This window comes from Brienomyrus brachyistius, chromosome 18, assembly GCF_023856365.1.
Source record: "Brienomyrus brachyistius isolate T26 chromosome 18, BBRACH_0.4, whole genome shotgun sequence".
Taxonomy (NCBI): Eukaryota; Metazoa; Chordata; class Actinopteri; order Osteoglossiformes; family Mormyridae; genus Brienomyrus; species Brienomyrus brachyistius.
In genome coordinates, this window is record NC_064550.1 from 116,791 (window position 1) to 143,758 (window position 26,968).

General features: G+C 36.7%; 1 long non-coding RNA gene across 5 annotated transcripts in view; it reads right to left on the bottom strand.

The window, feature by feature from the left end:
- Positions 1-250: 250 nt before the first annotated feature.
- The window catches only part of LOC125713458 (uncharacterized), a 35,785-nt gene continuing 9,067 nt past the window's right edge, over positions 251-26,968 (bottom strand). The window contains exons 1-5 of one of the 5 annotated variants that reach the window (XR_007383600.1): positions 23,296-26,469; positions 21,924-22,164; positions 18,842-18,921; positions 5,482-6,102; positions 251-1,543 (exon numbers count right to left, since the gene is read on the bottom strand). This is a non-coding gene — a long non-coding RNA (uncharacterized LOC125713458). Of the gene's footprint in view, positions 1,544-5,481; positions 6,103-12,504; positions 12,579-15,196; positions 15,964-18,727; positions 18,802-18,841; positions 18,922-21,296; positions 26,470-26,968 lie in introns of those variants that run through there. The other 4 variants (XR_007383597.1, XR_007383596.1, XR_007383598.1 and 1 more) reach the window with 4 other exon arrangements.

The following is a 26,968-nucleotide window of genomic DNA, read 5'->3' on the forward strand; positions in this document are numbered from 1 at the left end:
ACTAATTACCAGTATCGCTTAGTAACCTGGGTTAGAAGGCTTGTCCAGAGAGCTGCATCACCAGGCAATGTAAACAATCGGTAGCGAAGCTCCCCTGATGGTCGTGGAGAGAGAGTCTCGCGATATTTCAGGCGAGTTTGAGGTTTCAGAGCTTAGTAGCCAGATCGCACATAGGCAGGGACTATTGTGAGCATTCAATGAACAGAGGCAGAAGTTGTGTAAAAGACATGCGTTTATTCCTAGCTAACACTAACAACAAACACGAAATAACGGAATAGAAACAAACAGTGTAATTATGGAAATGCAATGACCAGATTTAAATGAGTAACCTTAAAAGGGAAATACTGTTCTGCAAAGCAAGCACAGTTTGTGTGAACACGACCCTAACGTCATATAGCAGGTTAAAAACAGCTTAGGTTGTTAGAATAAAAGGAAGTTGGTTTACTTGTTTGCAGAGTGGGGGGGGGGTCTTGGCAGTTGGTTGCAGAGACTGATGAGCTGACGGGTGATGGCACTCAGGGAGCCGCGGCGTTTGCAGCAGTTGTTGGAGTGGAGCCCCTTTGATCTCTGCAGATTTGCATTATTGTTTGATACATTCAAACAATTAATGACAAGTAAATTACATTGTTTCAACCACTATGTGTAAATCAACAACACAATTATAAACTTAATTGTTAATTACTGATTAGGTAATGCATTTTGCATAACATCTATATTTCATTATTGATCACTGATTAGCATAATCAAGAATTTTCTATCAGTGTCTGGTTTGCTCTTTCAACAATCCCTCCACTCTGCGGGTGATAAGCGCAGTAGTGTCGAAGGTCGGTTTGGAACCACTCAGAGAGCTTGTGGACCACCTGATTAGAGAAATGTGTAGCATTGTCAGTGGTAATGCGGGCTGGAACACCCCATCGTGGGGTTATCTCTTTTAACAGATTTTTCGCAACTATCTGGGCCGTTGCTTGCTTGGCCGGGAAGGCTTCCACCCATCTGGAAAAGAGATCAACAACCACCAGACAATAACGATAACCTCTACAGGGTGTTAGTTCTATGAAATCCATCTGCAAATGTTGGAAAGGACCCTCAGCTGGAGGAGTTGTGGCAGTTGGTGGCTTCAATGCACGACCCATGTTGTGAGTCATTCATGTGGAACACCTGGAAACGAAAGTTTGAGCATAAGCCGTGAATGAAGGGGCGGCCCAGTGTCTCTGGACCAACTGAACCATTGCATCGCGTGAGGCATGGTCCAATCCATGGGCCACCTTTGCCAGTCCTGGAAAGGCAGACTTTGGGAGGAAAGGAAGGTTAGTTGTTTGTTCCCTCCAGTCCCCATCACTCCCCAACACTCCAGCTTTCCGTTTCCAGTGTCCTTTTTCCTCCGGCGTTGCCCCTGTCTGCAGGAGAGAAAGGTCAGCAGGATTAGTAGTAATGCACATCATCAACTTCAGTTCATATGCTAACTTTTTCTATTCCATCCTATCTTACACATTCTTATCCTACCACATCCTATTCTATCTTGCCCTAGTCATTCCAATCCTACCTTATACTATTCTATCTTAAATTACTCTTTACTAACCAGCATATTCTATCATATCTTAGCCGTTCCTATGCTACCTTATCCTATTCTATATTACCTTTAGCCATTGCTATCCTACCTTATTCTATTCTATCATATCTTAGCCGTTCCTATCCTATCTTGGCCTATTCAATCATACCTTAGCCATTTTCATCCTACCTTATCTTATTCTATCTTATATTAGCCGTTCCTATACTACCTTATCCTATCATGTCTTAGCCATTTTCATCCTAGCAAATCCTATTCTATCTTAGCTTACCCGTTGCTATCCTACCTAATGCTATCTCAGCCGTTCCTATCTTATCCGATTATATCATACCTTAGCTTTTCCTAACCTACCTTATCCTATCTTAGCCATTCTTATCCTACCACATCCTACTCTATCTTACCTTACCCGTTGCAATCGTACCTAATGCTATCTTAGCCGTTCCTATATTATCCGATTATATCATACCTTAGCCGTTCCTAACCTACCTTATCCTATCTTATACATTCTTATCCTACCACATCCTATTCTATCTTGCCCTAGTCATTCCAATCCTAACTTATACTATTCTATCTCATATTACTCTTTCCTAACCAGCTTATTCTATCATATCTTAGCCGTTCCTATGCTACCTTATCCTATTCTATCTTACCTTTAGCCATTGCTATCCTACCTTATTCTATTCTATCATATCTTAGCCGTTCATATGCTACCTTATCCTATTCTATTATATCTCAGCCGTTCCTATCCTATCTTTTCCTATCCTACACATTCTTATCCTACAACATCCTATCCTATCTTACCCTAACCATTCCTATCCTACCTTAAACTATTCTATCTTACCTTAGCCATTCCTATCCTATCTTGGCCTATTGTATTATACCTTAGCCATTTTTATCCTACCTTATCTTATTCTATCTCATATTAGCCATTCCTATACTACCTTATCCTATCATATCTTTGCCATTTTCATCCTACCACATCCTATTCTATTTTACCCTACCCGTTGCTATCCTACCTAATGCCATCTTAGCCGTTACTATCTTATCCAATTCTACTATACCTTAGCCGTTCACATACTACCTTATCCTATATTATCATATCTTAGCCATTCTTATCCTACCACAACCTACTCAATCTTACCTTACCCGTTGCTATCCTACCAAATGCTATCTTAGCCGTTCCTATCTAATCCCATTATATCATACCTTAGCCATTCCTAACCTACCTTATCCTATCTTACACATTCTTAACCTACCACATCCTATTCTATCTTGACCTAGTCATTCCAATCCTACGTTATACTATTCTATCTCATATTACTCTTTCCTAACCAGCTTATTCTATCATATCTCAGCCGTTCCTATGCCACCTTATCCTATTCTATCTTACCTTAGCCATTCCTATGTTACCTTCTCCTATTCTATCTTACGTTTATCCATTCCTATCCTACCTTGTCCTATCCTGTAATATCTTAGCCGTTCATATGCTACCACATGCTATTCTATCATACCTTAAGCCATTCCTATCCTACCTTATCTTATTCTGTCTTATATTAGCCATTCCAAACCAGCTTATTCTATCATATCTTAGCCGTTCCTATGCTACCTTATCCAATTCTATCTTACCTTTAGCCATTGCTATCCTACCTTATTCTATTCTATCATATCTTAGCCGTTCATATGCTACCTTATTCTATTCCATCCGATCTTACCCATTCTAATCCTACCACATGCTATTCTATCATACAACTGGCATTCCTATCCTACCTTATCCTATTCTTTTATATCTTAGCCGTTCCTATCCTATCTTATCCTATCCTACACATTCTTATACTACCTCATCCTATCCTATCTTACCTTAACCATTCCTATCCTACCTTAGCATATTCTACCATATCTTACACGTTCCTTTCCTACCTCATCCTATTCCATCCTATCTTACCCATTCTAATCCTACCACATCCTATTCTATCTTACAATTGGCATTCCTATCCTACCTTATCCTATTCTATTATATCTTAGCCGTTCCTATCCTATCTTATCCTATCCTACACATTCTTATCCTACCACATCCTATCCTATCTTACCTTAACCATTCCTATCCTACCTTATCCTATTCTATTATATCTTAGCCGTTCCTATCCTATCTTATCCTATCCTACACATTCTTATCTTACACACATCCTATCCTATCTTACCTTAACCATTCCTATCCTACCTTATCCTATTCTATCATACCTTAACCATTTTTATCCTACCTTATCTTATTCTATCTTATATTAGCCATTCCAATCCTACCTTATCCTATTCTATCTCATATTACTCTTTCCTAACCAGCTTATTCTATCATATCTTAGCCGTTCATATGCTACCTTATTCTATTCCATACGATCTTACCCTTTCTAATCCTACCACATCCTATTCTATCTTACAATTGGCATTCCTATCCTACCTTATCCTTTTCTTTTATATCTTAGCCGTTCCTATCCTATCTTATCCTATCCTACACATTCTTATCCTACCACATCCTATCCTATCTTACCTTAACCATTCCTATCCTACCTTATCCTATTCTATTCATATTACTCTTTCCTAACCAGCTTATTCTATCATATCATAGCCATTCCTATGCTACCTTGTCCTATTCTATCTTACCTTTATCCATTCCTATCCTACCTTATCCTATCCTATAATATCTTAGCCGTTCATATGCTACCACATCCTATTCTATCATACCTTAGCCATTTTTATCCTACCTTATCTTATTCTGTCTTATATTAGCCGTTCCAAACCAGCTTATTCCCTCATATCTTAACCGTTCCTATACTACCTTATCCTATATTATCATATCTTAGCTATTCTTATCCTACCACATCCTACTCTATCTTACCTTACCCGTTGCTATCCTACCAAATGCTATCTTAGCCGTTCCTATCTTATCCGATTATATCATACCTTAGCCGTTCCTAACCTACCTTATCCTATCTTACACATTCTTATCCTACCACATCCTATTCTATCTTGCCCTAGTCATTCCAATCCTACCTTAAACTATTCTATCTTAAATTACTCTTTCCTAACCAGCATATTCTATCATATCTTAGCCGTTCCTAAGCTACCTTATTCTATTCCATCCTATCTTACCGATTCTAATCCTACCACATCCTATTCTATCTTACAATTGGCATTCCTATCCTACCTTATCCTATTCTATTATATCTCAGCCGTTCCTATCCTATCTTTTCCTATCCTACACATTCTTATCCTACAACATCCTATCCTATCTTACCTTAACCATTCCTATCCTACCTTAAACTATTCTATTATCCCTTAGCCATTCCTATCCTATCTTGGCCTATTCTATAATACCTTAGCCATTTTTATCCTACCTTATCTTATTCTATCTTATATTAGCCGTTCCTATACTACCTTATCCTATCATATCTTTGCCATTTTCATCCTACCACATCCTATTCTATCTTAGCTTACCCATTGCTATCCTACCTTATTCTATTCTATCATATCTTAGCTATTCATATGCTACCTTATTCTATTCCATCCTACCTTACCCATTCTAATCCTACCACATCCTATTCTATCTTACCTTAGCCATTCCTATCCTATCTTGGCCTATTCTATCATACCTTAGCCATTTTTATCCTACCTTATCTTATTCTATCTCATATTAGCCATTCCTATACTACCTTATCCTATCATGTCTTTGCCATTTTCATCCTAGCAAATACTATTCTATGTTAGCTTACCCGTTGCTATCGTACCTAATGCTATCTTAGCCGTTCCTATCTAATCCGATTATATCATACCTTAGCCGTTCCTAACCTACCTTATCCTATCTTACACATTCTTATCCTACCACATCCTATTCTATCTTGCCCTAGTCATTCCAATCCTACCTTATACTATTCTATCTCATATTACTCTTTCCTAACCAGCTTATTCTATCATATCTTAGCCGTTCCTATGCTACCTTATCCTATTCTATCTTACCTTAGCCATTCCTATGCTACCTTCTCCTATTCTATCTTACGTTTATCCATTCCTATCCTACCTTGTCCTATCCTGTACTATCTTAGCCGTTCATATGTTACCACATGCTATTCTATCATACCTTAAGCCATTCCTATCCTACCTTATCTTATTCTGTCTTATATTAGCCATTCCAAACCAGCTTATTCTATCATATCTTAGCCGTTCCTATGCTACCTTATCCAATTCTATCTTACCTTTAGCCATTGCTATCCTACCTTATTCTATTCTATCATATCTTAGCCGTTCATATGCTACCTTATTCTATTCCATCCGATCTTACCCTTTCTAATCCTACCACATGCTATTCTATCTTACAACTGGCATTCCTATCCTACCTTATCCTATTCTTTTATATCTTAGCCGTTCCTATCCTATCTTATCCTATCCTACACATTCTTATACTACCTCATCCTATCCTATCTTACCTTAACCATTCCTATCCTACCTTAGCATATTCTACCATATCTTACACGTTCCTTTCCTACCTCACCCTATTCCATCCTATCTTACCCATTCTAATCCTACCACATCCTATTCTATCTTACAATTGGCATTCCTATCCTACCTTATCCTATTCTATTATATCTTAGCCGTTCCTATCCTATCTTATCCTATCCTACACATTCTTATCCTACCACATCCTATCCTATCTTACCTTAACCATTCCTATCCTACCTTATCCTATTCTATTTATATTACTCTTTCCTAACCAGCTTATTCTATCATATCATAGCCATTCCTATGCTACCTTGTCCTATTCTATCTTACCTTTATCCATTCCTATCCTACCTTGTCCTATCCTGTAATATCTTAGCCGTTCATATGCTACCACATCCTATTCTATCATACCTTAGCCATTCCTATCCTACCTTATCTTATTCTGTCTTATATTAGCCATTCCAAACCAGCTTATTCCCTCATATCTTAGCCGTTCCTATACTACCTTATCCTATATTATCATATCTTAGCCATTCTTATCCTACCACAACCTACTCTATCTTACCTTACCCGTTGCTATCCTACCAAATGCTATCTTAGCCGTTCCTATCTAATCCCATTATATCATACCTTAGCCATTCCTAACCTACCTTATCCTATCTTACACATTCTTAACCTACCACATCCTATTCTATCTTGACCTAGTCATTCCAATCCCACGTTATACTATTCTATCTCATATTACTCTTTCCTAACCAGCTTATTCTATCATATCTTAGCCGTTCCTATGCTACCACATCCTATTCTATCTTACCTTAACCATTTCTATCCTACCTTAGCCTATACTATCATATCTTACCCGTTCCTTTCCTACCTTATCCTATTCCATCCTATCTTACCCATTCTTATCCTACCACATCCTATCCTATCTTACCTTAACCTTTCCTATCCTATCTTGGCCTATTCTATCATACCTTAGCCATTTTTATCCTACCTTATCTTATTCTATCTTATATTAGCCATTCCAATCCTACCTTATCCTATTCTATCTCATATTACTCTTTCCTAACCAGCTTATTCTATCATATCTTAGCCGTTCATATGCTACCTTATTCTATTCCATCCGATCTTACCCTTTCTAATCCTACCACATCCTATTCTATCTTAAAATTGGCATTCCTATCCTACCTTATCCTATTCTATTATATCTTAGCCGTTCCTATCCTATCTTATCCTATCCTACACATTCTTATCCTACCACATCCTATCCTATCTTACCTTAACCATTCCTATCCTACCTTATCCTATTCTATTTATATTACTCTTTCCTAACCAGCTTATTCTATCATATCATAGCCATTCCTATGCTACCTTGTCCTATTCTATCTTACCTTTATCCATTCCTATCCTACCTTATCCTATCCTATAATATCTTAGCCGTTCATATGCTACCACATCCTATTCTATCATACCTTAGCCATTTTTATCCTACCTTATCTTATTCTATCTTATATTAGCCGTTCCAAACCAGCTTATTCCCTCATATCTTAACCGTTCCTATACTACCTTATCCTATATTATCATATCTTAGCTATTCTTATCCTACCACATCCTACTCTATCTTACCTTACCCGTTGCTATCCTACCAAATGCTATCTTAGCCGTTCCTATCTTATCCGATTATATCATACCTTAGCCGTTCCTAACCTACCTTATCCTATCTTACACATTCTTATCCTACCACATCCTATTCTATCTTGCCCTAGTCATTCTAATCCTACCTTAAACTATTCTATCTTAAATTACTCTTTCCTAACCAGCATATTCTATCATATCTTAGCCGTTCCTAAGCTACCTTATTCTATTCCATCCTATCTTACCGATTCTAATCCTACCACATCCTATTCTATCTTACAATTGGCATTCCTATCCTACCTTATCCTATTCTATTATATCTCAGCCGTTCCTATCCTATCTTTTCCTATCCTACACATTCTTATCCTACAACATCCTATCCTATCTTACCTTAACCATTCCTATCCTACCTTAAACTATTCTATTATCCCTTAGCCATTCCTATCCTATCTTGGCCTATTCTATTATACCTTAGCCATTTTTATCCTACCTTATCTTATTCTATCTTATATTAGCCGTTCCTATACTACCTTATCCTATCATATCTTTGCCATTTTCATCCTACCACATCCTATTCTATCTTAGCTTACCCATTGCTATCCTACCTTATTCTATTCTATCATATCTTAGCTATTCATATGCTACCTTATTCTATTCCATCCTACCTTACCCATTCTAATCCTACCACATCCTATTCTATCTTACCTTAGCCATTCCTATCCTATCTTGGCCTATTCTATCATACCTTAGCCATTTTTATCCTACCTTATCTTATTCTATCTCATATTAGCCATTCCTATACTACCTTATCCTATCATGTCTTTGCCATTTTCATCCTAGCAAATACTATTCTATGTTAGCTTACCCGTTGCTATCGTACCTAATGCTATCTTAGCCGTTCCTATCTAATCCGATTATATCATACCTTAGCCGTTCCTAACCTACCTTATCCTATCTTACACATTCTTATCCTACCACATCCTATTCTATCTTGCCCTAGTCATTCCAATCCTACCTTATACTATTCTATCTCATATTACTCTTTCCTAACCAGCTTATTCTATCATATCTTAGCCGTTCCTATGCTACCTTATCCTATTCTATCTTACCTTAGCCATTCCTATGCTACCTTCTCCTATTCTATCTTACGTTTATCCATTCCTATCCTACCTTGTCCTATCCTGTACTATCTTAGCCGTTCATATGTTACCACATGCTATTCTATCATACCTTAAGCCATTCCTATCCTACCTTATCTTATTCTGTCTTATATTAGCCATTCCAAACCAGCTTATTCTATCATGTCTTAGCCGTTCCTATGCTACCTTATCCAATTCTATCTTACCTTTAGCCATTGCTATCCTACCTTATTCTATTCTATCATATCTTAGCCGTTCATATGCTACCTTATTCTATTCCATCCGATCTTACCCTTTCTAATCCTACCACATGCTATTCTATCTTACAACTGGCATTCCTATCCTACCTTATCCTATTCTTTTATATCTTAGCCGTTCCTATCCTATCTTATCCTATCCTACACATTCTTATACTACCTCATCCTATCCTATCTTACCTTAACCATTCCTATCCTACCTTAGCATATTCTACCATATCTTACACGTTCCTTTCCTACCTCACCCTATTCCATCCTATCTTACCCATTCTAATCCTACCACATCCTATTCTATCTTACAATTGGCATTCCTATCCTACCTTATCCTATTCTATTATATCTTAGCCGTTCCTATCCTATCTTATCCTATCCTACACATTCTTATCCTACCACATCCTATCCTATCTTACCTTAACCATTCCTATCCTACCTTATCCTATTCTATTTATATTACTCTTTCCTAACCAGCTTATTCTATCATATCATAGCCATTCCTATGCTACCTTGTCCTATTCTATCTTACCTTTATCCATTCCTATCCTACCTTGTCCTATCCTGTAATATCTTAGCCGTTCATATGCTACCACATCCTATTCTATCATACCTTAGCCATTCCTATCCTACCTTATCTTATTCTGTCTTATATTAGCCATTCCAAACCAGCTTATTCCCTCATATCTTAGCCGTTCCTATACTACCTTATCCTATATTATCATATCTTAGCCATTCTTATCCTACCACAACCTACTCTATCTTACCTTACCCGTTGCTATCCTACCAAATGCTATCTTAGCCGTTCCTATCTAATCCCATTATATCATACCTTAGCCATTCCTAACCTACCTTATCCTATCTTACACATTCTTAACCTACCACATCCTATTCTATCTTGACCTAGTCATTCCAATCCCACGTTATACTATTCTATCTCATATTACTCTTTCCTAACCAGCTTATTCTATCATATCTTAGCCGTTCCTATGCTACCACATCCTATTCTATCTTACCTTAACCATTTCTATCCTACCTTAGCCTATACTATCATATCTTACCCGTTCCTTTCCTACCTTATCCTATTCCATCCTATCTTACCCATTCTTATCCTACCACATCCTATCCTATCTTACCTTAACCTTTCCTATCCTATCTTGGCCTATTCTATCATACCTTAGCCATTTTTATCCTACCTTATCTTATTCTATCTTATATTAGCCATTCCAATCCTACCTTATCCTATTCTATCTCATATTACTCTTTCCTAACCAGCTTATTCTATCATATCTTAGCCGTTCATATGCTACCTTATTCTATTCCATCCGATCTTACCCTTTCTAATCCTACCACATCCTATTCTATCTTAAAATTGGCATTCCTATCCTACCTTATCCTATTCTATTATATCTTAGCCGTTCCTATCCTATCTTATCCTATCCTACACATTCTTATCCTACCACATCCTATCCTATCTTACCTTAACCATTCCTATCCTACCTTATCCTATTCTATTTATATTACTCTTTCCTAACCAGCTTATTCTATCATATCATAGCCATTCCTATGCTACCTTGTCCTATTCTATCTTACCTTTATCCATTCCTATCCTACCTTATCCTATCCTATAATATCTTAGCCGTTCATATGCTACCACATCCTATTCTATCATACCTTAGCCATTTTTATCCTACCTTATCTTATTCTATCTTATATTAGCCGTTCCAAACCAGCTTATTCCCTCATATCTTAACCGTTCCTATACTACCTTATCCTATATTATCATATCTTAGCTATTCTTATCCTACCACATCCTACTCTATCTTACCTTACCCGTTGCTATCCTACCAAATGCTATCTTAGCCGTTCCTATCTTATCCGATTATATCATACCTTAGCCGTTCCTAACCTACCTTATCCTATCTTACACATTCTTATCCTACCACATCCTATTCTATCTTGCCCTAGTCATTCTAATCCTACCTTAAACTATTCTATCTTAAATTACTCTTTCCTAACCAGCATATTCTATCATATCTTAGCCGTTCCTAAGCTACCTTATTCTATTCCATCCTATCTTACCGATTCTAATCCTACCACATCCTATTCTATCTTACAATTGGCATTCCTATCCTACCTTATCCTATTCTATTATATCTCAGCCGTTCCTATCCTATCTTTTCCTATCCTACACATTCTTATCCTACAACATCCTATCCTATCTTACCTTAACCATTCCTATCCTACCTTAAACTATTCTATTATCCCTTAGCCATTCCTATCCTATCTTGGCCTATTCTATTATACCTTAGCCATTTTTATCCTACCTTATCTTATTCTATCTTATATTAGCCGTTCCTATACTACCTTATCCTATCATATCTTTGCCATTTTCATCCTACCACATCCTATTCTATCTTAGCTTACCCATTGCTATCCTACCTTATTCTATTCTATCATATCTTAGCTATTCATATGCTACCTTATTCTATTCCATCCTACCTTACCCATTCTAATCCTACCACATCCTATTCTATCTTACAATTGGCATTCCTATCCTACCTTATCCTATTCTATTATATCTCAGCCGTTCCTATCCTATCTTTTCCTATCCTACACATTCTTATCCTACAACATCCTATCCTATCTTACCTTAACCATTCCTATCCTACCTTAAACTATTCTATTATCCCTTAGCCATTCCTATCCTATCTTGGCCTATTCTATTATACCTTAGCCATTTTTATCCTACCTTATCTTATTCTATCTTATATTAGCCGTTCCTATACTACCTTATCCTATCATATCTTTGCCATTTTCATCCTACCACATCCTATTCTATCTTAGCTTACCCATTGCTATCCTACCTTATTCTATTCTATCATATCTTAGCTATTCATATGCTACCTTATTCTATTCCATCCTACCTTACCCATTCTAATCCTACCACATCCTATTCTATCTTACAATTGGCATTCCTATCCTACCTTATCCTATTCTTTTATATCTTAGCCGTTCCTATCCTATCTTATCCTATCCTACACATTCTTATCCTACCACATTCTATCCTATCTTACCTTACCCATTCCTATCCTACCTTATCCTATTCTATCTTACCTTAGCCGTTCCTATCCTATCTTGGCCTATTCTATCATACCTTAGCCATTTTTATCCTACCTTATCTTATTCTATCTCATATTAGCCGTTCCTATACTACCTTATCCTATCATGTCTTTGCCATTTTCATCCTAGCAAATACTATTCTATCTTAGCTTACCCGTTGCTATCGTACCTAATGCTATCTTAGCCGTTCCTATCTAATCCGATTATATCATACCTTAGCCGTTCCTAACCTACCTTATCCTATCTTACACATTCTTATCCTACCACATCCTATTCTATCTTGCCCTAGTCATTCCAATCCTACCTTATACTATTCTATCTCATATTACTCTTTCCTAACCAGCTTATTCTATCATATCTTAGCCGTTCCTATGCTACCTTATCCTATTCTATCATATCTTACCCGTTCCTTTCCTACCTCATCCTATTCCATCCTATCTTACCCATTCTAATCCTACCACATCCTATTCAATCTTACAATTGGCATTCCTATCATACCTTATCCTATTCTATTATATCTTAGCCGTTCCTATCCTATCTTATCCTATCCTACACATTCTTATCCTACCACATCATATCCTATCTTACCTTAACCATTCCTATGCTACCTTATCCTATTTTATCTTACCTTAGCCATTCCTATCCTATCTTGGCCTATTCTATCATACCTTAGCCATTTTTATCCTACCTTATCTTATTCTATCTCATATTAGCCGTTCCTATACCACCTTATCCTATCATATCTTTGCCATTTTCATCCTACCACATCCTATTCTATCTTAGCTTACCCGTTGCTATCCTACCTAATTCTATCTTAGCCGTTCCTATCTTATACGATTCTATAATACCTCAGCTGTTCCTATCGTACCTTATCCTATTCTATCTTATATTACTCTTTCCTAACCAGCTTATTCTATCATATCTTAGCCGTTCCTATGCTACCTTATCCTGTTCTATCTTACCTTAGCCATCCCTATGCTACCTTCTCCTATTCTATCTTACCTTTATCCATTCCTATCCTACCTTATCCTATCCAATAATATCTTACCCGTTCCTTTCCTACCTCATCCTATTCCATCCTATCTTACCCATTCTAATCCTACCACATCCTATTCAAACTTACAATTGGCATTCCTATCATACCTTATCCTATTCTATTATATCTTAGCCGTTCCTATGCTATCTTATCCTATCCTACACATTCTTATCCTACCACATCATATCCTATCATACCTTAGCCATTCCTATCCTATCTTGGCCTATTCTATCATACCTTAGCCATTTTTATCCTACCTTATCTTATTCTATCTCATATTAGCCGTTCCTATACCACCTTATCCTATCATATCTTTGCCATTTTCATCCTACCAAATCCTATTCTATCTTAGCTTACCCGTTGCTATCCTACCTAATTCTATCTTAGCCGTTCCTATCTTATACGATTCTATAATACCTCAGCTGTTCCTATCGTACCTTATCCTATTCTATCTTATATTACTCTTTCCTAACCAGCTTATTCTATCATATCTTAGCCGTTCCTATGCTACCTTATCCTGTTCTATCTTACCTTAGCCATCCCTATGCTACCTTCTCCTATTCTATCTTACCTTTATCCATTCCTATCCTACCTTATCCTATCCAATAATATCTTAGCCGTTCATATGCTACCACATCCTATTCTATCATACCATAGCCATTCCTATCCTACCTTTTCATATTCTGTCTTATATTAGCCGTTCCAAACCAGCTTATTCCCTCATATCTTAGCCGTTCCTATACTGCCTTATCCTATTTTATCATATCTTAGCCATTCTTATCCTACCACAATCTACTCTATCTTACCTTACCCGTTGCTATCCTAACAAATGCTATCTTAGCCGTTCCTATCTTATACGATTATATCATACCTTAGCCGTTCCTAACCTACCTTATCCTATCTTACACATTCTTATCCTACCACATCCTATTCTATCTTGCCCTAGTCATTCCAATCCTACCTTATACTATTCTATCTCATATTACTCTTTCCTACCTTATCCTATTCCATCCTATCTTACCCATTCTTATCCTACCACATCCTATCCTATCTTACCTTAACCTTTCCTATCCTACCTTATCCTATTCTATCTTACCTTAGCCATTCCTATCCTATCTTGGCCTATTCTATCATACCTTAGCCATTTTTATCCTACCTTATCTTATTCTATCTTATATTAGCCGTTCCTATACAACCTTATCCTATCATATCTTTGCCATTTTCATCCTACCACATCCTATTCTATCTTAGCTTACCCGTTGCTATCCTACCTTATGCTATCTTAGCCGTTCCTATCTTATACGATTCTATCATACCTCAGCTGTTCCTATCGTACCTTATCCTATTCTATCTTATATTACTCTTTCCTAACCAGCTTATTCTATCATATCTTAGCCGTTCCTATGCTACCTTATCCTATTCTATCTTACCTTAGCATTCCTATGCTACCTTCTCCTATTCTATCTTACCTTTATCCATTCCTATCCTACCTTATCCTATCCTATAATATCATAGCCGTTCATATGCTACCACATCCTATTCTATCATACCTTAGCCATTCCTATCCTACCTTATCTTATTCTGTCTTATATTAGCTGTTGCAAACCAGCTTGTTCCCTCATATCTTAGCCGTTCCTAAACTACCTTATCCTATTTGATCATATCTTAGAGTAGGATGTGGTAGGATAAGAATGGCTATCTTACCTTACCCGTTGCTATCCAACCAAATGCTATCTTATCCGATTATATCATACTTTAGCCGTTCCTAACCTACCTTATCCTATCTTACACATTCTTATCCTACCACATCCTATTCTATCTTGCCCTGGTCATTCCAATCCTACCTTATACTATTCTATCTCATATTACTCTTTCCTAACCAGCATATTCTATCATATCTTAGCCGTTCCTAAGCTACCTTATTCTATTCCATCCTATCTTACCCATTCTAATCCTACCACATCCTATTCTATCTTACAATTGGCATTCCTATCCTACCTTATCCTATTCTATTATATCTCAGCCGTTCCTATCCTATCTTTTCCTATCCTACACATTCTTGTCCTACAACATCCTATCGTATCTTACCCTAACCATTCCTATCCTACCTTAAACTATTCTATTATACCTTAGCCATTTTTATCCTACCTTATCTTATTTTATCTCATATTAGCCGTTCCTATACTACCTTATCCTATCATATCTTTGCCATTTTCATCCTACCACATCCTATTCTATCTTAGCTTACCCATTGCTATCCTACCAAATGCTATCTTAGCCATTCCTATCTTATTCAATAATATCATACCTTAGCCGTTCCAAACCTACTTTATCCTATCTTACACATTCTTATCCTACCACATCCTATTCTATCTTACGTTAACCATTCCTATCCTATCTTGGCCTATTCTATCATACCTTAGCCATTTTTATCCTACCTTATCTTATTCTATCTTATATTAGCCGTTCCAAACTAGCTTATTCTATCATATCTTAGCCGTTCCTATACTACCTTATCCTATATTATCATATCTTAGCCATTCTTATCCTACCACATCCTACTCTATCTTACCTTACCCGTTGCTATCGTACCTAATGCTATCTTAGCCGTTCCTATCTTATCCGATTATATCATACCTTAGCCGTTCCTAACCTACCTTATCCTATCTTACACATTCTTATCCTACCACATCCTATTCTATCTTGACCTAGTCATTCCAATCCTACCTTATACTATTCTATCTCATATTACTCTTTCCTAACCAGCTAATTCTATCATATCTTAGCCGTTCCTATGCTACCTTATCCTATTCTATCTTACCTTAGCCATTCCTATGCTACCTTGTCCTATTCTATCTTACCTTTATCCATTCCTATCCTACCTTATCCTATTCTATCATATCTTAGCCGTTCCTATGCTACCACATCCTATTCTATCTTACCTTAACCATTCCTATCCTACCTTAGCCTATACTATCATATCTTACCCGTTCCTTTCCTACCTTATCCTATTCCATCCTATCTTACCCATTCTTATCCTACCACATCCTATCCTATCTTACCTTAACCTTTCCTATCCTACCTTATCCTATTCTATCTTACCTTAGCCATTCCTATCCTATCTTGGCCTATTCTATCATACCTTAGCCATTCCTATCCTACCTTATCTTATTCTGTCTTATATTAGCCATTCCAAACCAGCTTATTCTAACATATCTTAGCCGTTCCTATACTACCTTATCCTATATTATCATATCTTAGCCATTCTTATCCTACCACATCCTACTCTATCTTACCTTACCCGCTGCTATCCTACCAAATGCTATCTTAGCCGTTCCTATCTAATCCCATTATATCATACCTTAGCCATTCCTAACCTACCTTATCCTATCTTACACATTCTTATCCAACCACATCCTATTCTATCTTGACCTAGTCATTCCAATCCTACGTTATACTATTCTATCTCATATTACTCTTTCCTAACCAGCTTATTCTATCATATCTTAGCCGTTCCTATGCTACCACATCCTATTCTATCTTACCTTAACCATTCCTATCCGACCTTAGCCTATACTATCATATCTTACCCGTTCCTTTCCTACCTTATCCTATTCCATCCTATCTTACCCATTCTTATCCTACCACATCCTATCCAATCTTACCTTAACCTTTCCTATCCTACCTTATCTTATTCTATCTTATATTAGCCATTCCAATCCTACCTTATCCTATTCTATCTCATATTACTCTTTCCTAACCAGCTTATTCTATCATATCTTAGCCGTTCATATGCTACCTTATTCTATTCCATACGATCTTACCCTTTCTAATCCTACCACATCCTATTCTATCTTACAATTGGCATTCCTATCCTACCTTATCCTTTTCTATTATATCTTAGCCGTTCCTATCCTATCTTATCCTATCCTACACATTCTTATCCTACCACATCCTATCCTATCTTACCTTAACCATTCCTATCCTACCTTATCCTATTCTATTCATATTACTCTTTCCTAACCAGCTTATTCTATCATATCATAGCCATTCCTATGCTACCTTGTCCTATTCTATCTTACCTTTATCCATTCCTATCCTACCTTATCCTATCCTATAATATCTTAGCCGTTCATATGCTACCACATCCTATTCTATCATACCTTAGCCATTTGTATCCTACCTTATCTTATTCTATCTTATATTAGCCGTTCCAAACCAGCTTATTCCCTCATATCTTAACCGTTCCTATACTACCTTATCCTATATTATCATATCTTAGCTATTCTTATCCTACCACATCCTACTCTATCTTACCTTACCCGTTGCTATCCTACCAAATGCTATCTTAGCCGTTCCTATCTTATCCGATTATATCATACCTTAGCCGTTCCTAACCTACCTTATCCTATCTTACACATTCTTATCCTACCACATCCTATTCTATCTTGCCCAAGTCATTCCAATCCTACCTTAAACTATTCTATCTTAAATTACTCTTTCCTAACCAGCATATTCTATCATATCTTAGCCGTTCCTAAGCTACCTTATTCTATTCCATCCTATCTTACCGATTCTAATCCTACCACATCCTATTCTATCTTACAATTGGCATTCCTATCCTACCTTATCCTGTTCTATTATATCTCAGCCGTTCCTATCCTATCTTTTCCTATCCTACACATTCTTATCCTACAACATCCTATCCTATCTTACCTTAACCATTCCTATCCTACCTTAAACTATTCTATTATCCCTTAGCCATTCCTATCCTATCTTGGCCTATTCTATTATACCTTAGCCATTTTTATCCTACCTTATCTTATTCTATCTTATATTAGCCGTTCCTATACTACCTTATCCTATCATATCTTTGCCATTTTCATCCTACCACATCCTATTCTATCTTAGCTTACCCATTGCTATCCTACCTTATTCTATTCTATCATATCTTAGCTATTCATATGCTACCTTATTCTATTCCATCCTACCTTACCCATTCTAATCCTACCACATCCTATTCTATCTTACAATTGGCATTCCTATCCTACCTTATCCTATTCTTTCATATCTTAGCCGTTCCTATCCTATCTTATCCTATCCTACACATTCTTATCCTACCACATTCTATCCTATCTTACCTTACCCATTCCTATACTACCTTATCCTATTCTATCTTACCTTAGCCGTTCCTATCCTATCTTGGCCTATTCTATCATACCTTAGCCATTTTTATCCTACCTTATCTTATTCTATCTCATATTAGCCGTTCCTATACTACCTTATCCTATCATGTCTTTGCCATTTTCATCCTAGCAAATACTATTCTATCTTAGCTTACCCGTTGCTATCGTACCTAATGCTATCTTAGCCGTTCCTATCTAATCCGATTATATCATACCTTAGCCGTTCCTAACCTACCTTATCCTATCTTACACATTCTTATCCTACCACATTCTATTCTATCTTGCCCTAGTCATTCCAATCCTACCTTATACTATTCTATCTCATATTACTCTTTCCTAACCAGCTTATTCTATCATATCTTAGCCGTTCCTATGCTACCTTATCCTATTCTATCATATCTTACCCGTTCCTTTCCTACCTCATCCTATTCCATCCTATCTTACCCATTCTAATCCTACCACATCCTATTCAATCTTACAATTGGCATTCCTATCATACCTTATCCTATTCTATTATATCTTACCCGTTCCTATCCTATCTTATCCTATCCTACACATTCTTATCCTACCACATCATATCCTATCTTACCTTAACCATTCCTATGCTACCTTATCCTATTTTGTCTTACCTTAGCCATTCCTATCCTATCTTGGCCTATTCTATCATACCTTAGCCATTTTTATCCTACCTTATCTTATTCTATCTCATATTAGCCGTTCCTATACCACCTTATCCTATCATATCTTTGCCATTTTCATCCTACCACATCCGATTCTATCTTAGCTTACCCGTTGCTATCCTACCTAATTCTATCTTAGCCGTTCCTATCTTATACGATTCTATAATACCTCAGCTGTTCCTATCGTACCTTATCCTATTCTATCTTATATTACTCTTTCCTAACCAGCTTATTCTATCATATCTTAGCCGTTCCTATGCTACCTTATCCTGTTCTATCTTACCTTAGCCATCCCTATGCTACCTTCTCCTATTCTATCTTACCTTTATCCATTCCTATCCTACCTTATCCTATCCAATAATATCTTAGCCGTTCATATGCTACCACATCCTATTCTATCATACCATAGCCATTCCTATCCTACCTTACCTTATGCTATCTTATATTAGATGTTCCAAACCAGCTTATTCCCTCATATCTTAACCGTTCCTATACTACCTTATCCTATATTATCATATCTTGGCTATTCTTATCCTACCACATCCTACTCTATCTTACCTTACCCGTTGCTATCCTACCAAATGCTATCTTAGCCGTTCCTATCTTATCCGATTATATCATACCTTAGCCGTTCCTAACCTACCTTATCCTATCTTACACATTCTTATCCTACCACATCCTATTCTATCTTGCCCTAGTCATTCCAATCCTACCTTAAACTATTCTATCTTAAATTACTCTTTCCTACCTTATCCTATTCCATCCTATCTTACCCATTCTTATCCTACCACATCCTATCCTATCTTACCTTAACCTTTCCTATCCTACCTTATCCTATTCTATCTTACCTTAGCCATTCCTATTCTATCTTGGCCTATTCTATCATACCTTAGCCATTTTTATCCTACCTTATCTTATTCTATCTTATATTAGCCGTTCCTATACAACCTTATCCTATCATATCTTTGCCATTTTCATCCTACCACATCCTATTCTATCTTAGCTTACCCGTTGCTATCCTACCTTATGCTATCTTAGCCGTTCCTATCTTATACAATTCTATCATACCTCAGCTGTTCCTATCGTACCTTATCCTATTCTATCTTATATTACTCTTTCCTAACCAGCTTATTCTATCATATCTTAGCCGTTCCTATGCTACCTTATCCTATTCTATCTTACCTTAGCATTCCTATGCTACCTTCTCCTATTCTATCTTACCTTTATCCATTCCTATCCTACCTTATCCTATCCTATAATATCATAGCCGTTCATATGCTACCACATCCTATTCTATCATACCTTAGCCATTCCTATCCTACCTTATCTTATTCTGTCTTATATTAGCTGTTGCAAACCAGCTTGTTCCCTCATATCTTAGCCGTTCCTAAACTACCTTATCCTATTTGATCATATCTTAGAGTAGGATGTGGTAGGATAAGAATGGCTATCTTACCTTACCCGTTGCTATCCAACCAAATGCTATCTTATCCGATTATATCATACTTTAGCCGTTCCTAACCTACCTTATCCTATCTTACACATTCTTATCCTACCACATCCTATTCTATCTTGCCCTAGTCATTCCAATCCTACCTTATACTATTCTATCTTAAATTACTCTTTCCTAATCAGCATATTCTATCATATCTTAGCCGTTCCTAAGCTACCTTATTCTATTCCATCCTATCTTACCCATTCTAATCCTATCACATCCTATTCTATCTTACAATTGGCATTCCTATCCTACCTTATCCTATTCTATTATATCTCAGCCGTTCCTATCCTATCTTTTCCTATCCTACACATTCTTGTCCTACAACATCCTATCGTATCTTACCCTAACCATTCCTATCCTACCTTAAACTATTCTATCTTACCTTAGCCATTCCTATCCTATCTTGGCCTATTCTATTATACCTTAGCCATTTTTATCCTACCTTATCTTATTCTATCTCATATTAGCCGTTCCTATACTACCTTATCCTATCATATCTTTGCCATTTTCATCCTACCACATCCTATTCTATCTTAGCTTACCCATTGCTATCCTACCTAATGATATCTTAGCCATGCCTGTCTTATACGTTTCTATCATACCTCAGCTGTTCCTGTCGTACCTTATCCTATTCTATCTTATATTACTCCTTCCTAACCAGCTTATTCTATCATATCTTAGCCGTTCCTATGCTACCTTATCCTATTCTATCTTACCTTAGCCATTCCTATGCTACCTTCTCCTATTCTATCTTACGTTTATCCATTCCTATCCTACCTTGTCCTATCCTGTAATATCTTAGCCGTTCATATGCTACCACATGCTATTCTATCATACCTTAAGCCATTCCTATCCTACCTTATCTTATTCTGTCTTATATTAGCCATTCCAAACCAGCTTATTCTATCATATCTTAGCCGTTCCTATGCTACCTTATCCAATTCTATCTTACCTTTAGCCATTGCTATCCTACCTTATTCTATTCTATCATATCTTAGCCGTTCATATGCTACCTTATTCTATTCCATCCGATCTTACCCATTCTAATCCTACCACATGCTATTCTATCATACAACTGGCATTCCTATCCTACCTTATCCTATTCTTTTATATCTTAGCCGTTCCTATCCTATCTTATCCTATCCTACACATTCTTATACTACCTCATCCTATCCTATCTTACCTTAACCATTCCTATCCTACCTTAGCATATTCTACCATATCTTACACGTTCCTTTCCTACCTCATCCTATTCCATCCTATCTTACCCATTCTAATCCTACCACATCCTATTCTATCTTACAATTGGCATTCCTATCCTACCTTATCCTATTCTATTATATCTTAGCCGTTCCTATCCTATCTTATCCTATCCTACACATTCTTATCCTACCACATCCTATCCTATCTTACCTTAACCATTCCTATCCTACCTTATCCTATTCTATTATATCTTAGCCGTTCCTATCCTATCTTATCCTATCCTACACATTCTTATCTTACACACATCCTATCCTATCTTACCTTAACCATTCCTATCCTACCTTATCCTATTCTATCATACCTTAACCATTTTTATCCTACCTTATCTTATTCTATCTTATATTAGCCATTCCAATCCTACCTTATCCTATTCTATCTCATATTACTCTTTCCTAACCAGCTTATTCTATCATATCTTAGCCGTTCATATGCTACCTTATTCTATTCCATACGATCTTACCCTTTCTAATCCTACCACATCCTATTCTATCTTACAATTGGCATTCCTATCCTACCTTATCCTTTTCTATTATATCTTAGCCGTTCCTATCCTATCTTATCCTATCCTACACATTCTTATCCTACCACATCCTATCCTATCTTACCTTAACCATTCCTATCCTACCTTATCCTATTCTATTCATATTACTCTTTCCTAACCAGCTTATTCTATCATATCATAGCCATTCCTATGCTACCTTGTCCTATTCTATCTTACCTTTATCCATTCCTATCCTACCTTATCCTATCCTATAATATCTTAGCCGTTCATATGCTACCACATCCTATTCTATCATACCTTAGCCATTTTTATCCTACCTTATCTTATTCTGTCTTATATTAGCCGTTCCAAACCAGCTTATTCCCTCATATCTTAACCGTTCCTATACTACCTTATCCTATATTATCATATCTTAGCTATTCTTATCCTACCACATCCTACTCTATCTTACCTTACCCGTTGCTATCCTACCAAATGCTATCTTAGCCGTTCCTATCTTATCCGATTATATCATACCTTAGCCGTTCCTAACCTACCTTATCCTATCTTACACATTCTTATCCTACCACATCCTATTCTATCTTGCCCTAGTCATTCCAATCCTACCTTAAACTATTCTATCTTAAATTACTCTTTCCTAACCAGCATATTCTATCATATCTTAGCCGTTCCTAAGCTACCTTATTCTATTCCATCCTATCTTACCGATTCTAATCCTACCACATCCTATTCTATCTTACAATTGGCATTCCTATCCTACCTTATCCTATTCTATTATATCTCAGCCGTTCCTATCCTATCTTTTCCTATCCTACACATTCTTATCCTACAACATCCTATCCTATCTTACCTTAACCATTCCTATCCTACCTTAAACTATTCTATTATCCCTTAGCCATTCCTATCCTATCTTGGCCTATTCTATAATACCTTAGCCATTTTTATCCTACCTTATCTTATTCTATCTTATATTAGCCGTTCCTATACTACCTTATCCTATCATATCTTTGCCATTTTCATCCTACCACATCCTATTCTATCTTAGCTTACCCATTGCTATCCTACCTTATTCTATTCTATCATATCTTAGCTATTCATATGCTACCTTATTCTATTCCATCCTACCTTACCCATTCTAATCCTACCACATCCTATTCTATCTTACCTTAGCCATTCCTATCCTATCTTGGCCTATTCTATCATACCTTAGCCATTTTTATCCTACCTTATCTTATTCTATCTCATATTAGCCATTCCTATACTACCTTATCCTATCATGTCTTTGCCATTTTCATCCTAGCAAATACTATTCTATGTTAGCTTACCCGTTGCTATCGTACCTAATGCTATCTTAGCCGTTCCTATCTAATCCGATTATATCATACCTTAGCCGTTCCTAACCTACCTTATCCTATCTTACACATTCTTATCCTACCACATCCTATTCTATCTTGCCCTAGTCATTCCAATCCTACCTTATACTATTCTATCTCATATTACTCTTTCCTAACCAGCTTATTCTATCATATCTTAGCCGTTCCTATGCTACCTTATCCTATTCTATCTTACCTTAGCCATTCCTATGCTACCTTCTCCTATTCTATCTTACGTTTATCCATTCCTATCCTACCTTGTCCTATCCTGTACTATCTTAGCCGTTCATATGTTACCACATGCTATTCTATCATACCTTAAGCCATTCCTATCCTACCTTATCTTATTCTGTCTTATATTAGCCATTCCAAACCAGCTTATTCTATCATATCTTAGCCGTTCCTATGCTACCTTATCCAATTCTATCTTACCTTTAGCCATTGCTATCCTACCTTATTCTATTCTATCATATCTTAGCCGTTCATATGCTACCTTATTCTATTCCATCCGATCTTACCCTTTCTAATCCTACCACATGCTATTCTATCTTACAACTGGCATTCCTATCCTACCTTATCCTATTCTTTTATATCTTAGCCGTTCCTATCCTATCTTATCCTATCCTACACATTCTTATACTACCTCATCCTATCCTATCTTACCTTAACCATTCCTATCCTACCTTAGCATATTCTACCATATCTTACACGTTCCTTTCCTACCTCACCCTATTCCATCCTATCTTACCCATTCTAATCCTACCACATCCTATTCTATCTTACAATTGGCATTCCTATCCTACCTTATCCTATTCTATTATATCTTAGCCGTTCCTATCCTATCTTATCCTATCCTACACATTCTTATCCTACCACATCCTATCCTATCTTACCTTAACCATTCCTATCCTACCTTATCCTATTCTATTTATATTACTCTTTCCTAACCAGCTTATTCTATCATATCATAGCCATTCCTATGCTACCTTGTCCTATTCTATCTTACCTTTATCCATTCCTATCCTACCTTGTCCTATCCTGTAATATCTTAGCCGTTCATATGCTACCACATCCTATTCTATCATACCTTAGCCATTCCTATCCTACCTTATCTTATTCTGTCTTATATTAGCCATTCCAAACCAGCTTATTCCCTCATATCTTAGCCGTTCCTATACTACCTTATCCTATATTATCATATCTTAGCCATTCTTATCCTACCACAACCTACTCTATCTTACCTTACCCGTTGCTATCCTACCAAATGCTATCTTAGCCGTTCCTATCTAATCCCATTATATCATACCTTAGCCATTCCTAACCTACCTTATCCTATCTTACACATTCTTAACCTACCACATCCTATTCTATCTTGACCTAGTCATTCCAATCCCACGTTATACTATTCTATCTCATATTACTCTTTCCTAACCAGCTTATTCTATCATATCTTAGCCGTTCCTATGCTACCACATCCTATTCTATCTTACCTTAACCATTTCTATCCTACCTTAGCCTATACTATCATATCTTACCCGTTCCTTTCCTACCTTATCCTATTCCATCCTATCTTACCCATTCTTATCCTACCACATCCTATCCTATCTTACCTTAACCTTTCCTATCCTATCTTGGCCTATTCTATCATACCTTAGCCATTTTTATCCTACCTTATCTTATTCTATCTTATATTAGCCATTCCAATCCTACCTTATCCTATTCTATCTCATATTACTCTTTCCTAACCAGCTTATTCTATCATATCTTAGCCGTTCATATGCTACCTTATTCTATTCCATCCGATCTTACCCTTTCTAATCCTACCACATCCTATTCTATCTTAAAATTGGCATTCCTATCCTACCTTATCCTATTCTATTATATCTTAGCCGTTCCTATCCTATCTTATCCTATCCTACACATTCTTATCCTACCACATCCTATCCTATCTTACCTTAACCATTCCTATCCTACCTTATCCTATTCTATTTATATTACTCTTTCCTAACCAGCTTATTCTATCATATCATAGCCATTCCTATGCTACCTTGTCCTATTCTATCTTACCTTTATCCATTCCTATCCTACCTTATCCTATCCTATAATATCTTAGCCGTTCATATGCTACCACATCCTATTCTATCATACCTTAGCCATTTTTATCCTACCTTATCTTATTCTATCTTATATTAGCCGTTCCAAACCAGCTTATTCCCTCATATCTTAACCGTTCCTATACTACCTTATCCTATATTATCATATCTTAGCTATTCTTATCCTACCACATCCTACTCTATCTTACCTTACCCGTTGCTATCCTACCAAATGCTATCTTAGCCGTTCCTATCTTATCCGATTATATCATACCTTAGCCGTTCCTAACCTACCTTATCCTATCTTACACATTCTTATCCTACCACATCCTATTCTATCTTGCCCTAGTCATTCTAATCCTACCTTAAACTATTCTATCTTAAATTACTCTTTCCTAACCAGCATATTCTATCATATCTTAGCCGTTCCTAAGCTACCTTATTCTATTCCATCCTATCTTACCGATTCTAATCCTACCACATCCTATTCTATCTTACAATTGGCATTCCTATCCTACCTTATCCTATTCTATTATATCTCAGCCGTTCCTATCCTATCTTTTCCTATCCTACACATTCTTATCCTACAACATCCTATCCTATCTTACCTTAACCATTCCTATCCTACCTTAAACTATTCTATTATCCCTTAGCCATTCCTATCCTATCTTGGCCTATTCTATTATACCTTAGCCATTTTTATCCTACCTTATCTTATTCTATCTTATATTAGCCGTTCCTATACTACCTTATCCTATCATATCTTTGCCATTTTCATCCTACCACATCCTATTCTATCTTAGCTTACCCATTGCTATCCTACCTTATTCTATTCTATCATATCTTAGCTATTCATATGCTACCTTATTCTATTCCATCCTACCTTACCCATTCTAATCCTACCACATCCTATTCTATCTTACCTTAGCCATTCCTATCCTATCTTGGCCTATTCTATCATACCTTAGCCATTTTTATCCTACCTTATCTTATTCTATCTCATATTAGCCATTCCTATACTACCTTATCCTATCATGTCTTTGCCATTTTCATCCTAGCAAATACTATTCTATGTTAGCTTACCCGTTGCTATCGTACCTAATGCTATCTTAGCCGTTCCTATCTAATCCGATTATA